Source organism: Morone saxatilis, unplaced genomic scaffold, assembly GCF_004916995.1.
Source record: "Morone saxatilis isolate NCDOM2014 unplaced genomic scaffold, NCSU_SB_2.0 Contig6, whole genome shotgun sequence".
In the NCBI taxonomy this organism is placed as follows: domain Eukaryota; kingdom Metazoa; phylum Chordata; class Actinopteri; family Moronidae; genus Morone; species Morone saxatilis.
This window is the reverse complement of record NW_023340206.1, coordinates 1,510,208-1,512,106: the sequence shown is the minus strand read 5'-3', so window position 1 is coordinate 1,512,106 and position 1,899 is coordinate 1,510,208.

Below are 1,899 nucleotides of genomic sequence, written 5' to 3'. Positions count from 1 at the left end.
GTTAGGAATGAGGAACAGGTGCATACAGCTCAGAATGAAATTCAATATAGAAATGACTCAATGCCAAACTGTGCTGTATAAGGCAGTCGTATAAGCCATATAACCCTCAGCACCAGATCAGTTCTCAATGACCCCTATGTGAGTGCAGCCGGTATACAGTGAGCCACTGTCACAATACTGATTAATATGACTTATGTGACACTCATTGTTATGAGCTGGGGTTTAATATAAATCTACAATTTGTAGTTATATATTTGTTTATTTTGGATGAATTCCAATGCATTCTGCAGAAGTACACACAATTACCTTATCTTAGAATAGACTGTGTCTCTATTTAATTTCAGTATACAGTATTTCAGCCCATCTTCATTCCTAGGTCATCAGTACCAGAGCTTTGTCACACCCCTTGGTTATCTAGACTTTCATTAATGTTGTCATGCAGGTCTTTTTGTTATTATGCTTGTTGGTGTGCGGATCAATGCATGCGACACAATGCTCGCTAATTAAAGTTTGACCACTAATTGGCTTCAAAGCCCAGTTCTCTTCCTGGGCTTGCTTTCTTTCATCCAGGAAACTTGTGAAAAAAAAGAAGTTATTAATTATTAAGTTACATAAGATACATGTGTCATGGATTTACATAATGTAACGTAGTTATTTTAACCTAAACCACAATCTTTCTCTAAACCAAGTAGCTTTGGTGCCTAAAGCAGAAAGGCTTTGGGGCAGCCTGGTGGTCTCATGCAGACTCTAGGGTTTAAGGGTGGCGTGTGCGTCTATATGTATGAGGAGTGACACAGTGTCGGTATTTGATGAACTGGGATCAGAGCGGGTTGTGTGTTGTACTGTTATATGTGCGATGTCATCCTGACATTAATTCCTGTGCAGTTCACACCCCAATCCCTCCAGTGACCTCAGTGACTCTTACGTGTTGAGGACCGTAGATGTTTAAAGGCCTGGGATTCCCCCCAGTAGAACCGATGAGGCCTTTGACTTTAACTTCTGGGAAACTATAGAGAAATGTATTATTAGGGCCTGAGCACAAATCGTGCAAAGTCATTGAAGTAATTTTTTACATTTTTCAGTTCAATCTAAGGACATTAATGATTAAAAGTAGTGCTATTCACGACATTCAGTCAAACGGCGTGCCCGTGGCGTGGTGTCCAATTACGACAATTTGCCATGAAAAAGGAAGTTGTCATAACTTCAGCGAACATGATCCAATCTCAACGAAACTTTATACGTTTGATAAGAATCCCACCCTGAACACGTCTACATGACAATATTCAGATATAGTTATAGCGCCCCCTACTGGCAACAGGAATTAAATGTTTTATACTTTCATGTTCTACTCCTAGCCAGGTTGTTGATAAGTCCCCACGCTGACGCATTTTGGTCAGAAAAATGCAAGAACCAATATGTTATGTGATTAATGTGGTTGAGTTTGTGTTTGAGGCGTATCCGCGGCGGTGGCCGGTCAAAAAACGGTTGGAAAACACACATTGAATTTGCATAACTTCCTTGAAGTGTACTTCTAATGCACCAAATCTTTCAAGTGTCGTATAAGAGTTTTTGTGGGGGCCGGCCACCCTGGAACACATCTTTATGGTGGATAATATTGCACGTAATATAGAATGGCCAACTATTGGTCAAAAGGAAACTGAATTTTCTATACTTTTATATTATAGTTTTTCTCCCAGCAGTGACTCTAGAATCTAGATTAAAAGCTGTCAGAAGTCTCTAAGCCCTTCAATGTACGGTCAAAGCAAAACTCAGCAATATTCAGTCAATATTTTTTAACTGTTCTGACAATTTCGGTTCAAATACAAACGCAAAAAAATTGCCTCGCACAACCCTGGACCGAAATTCATAAATTGCTCTGTTTGGGTTTAAAAGAGAGAA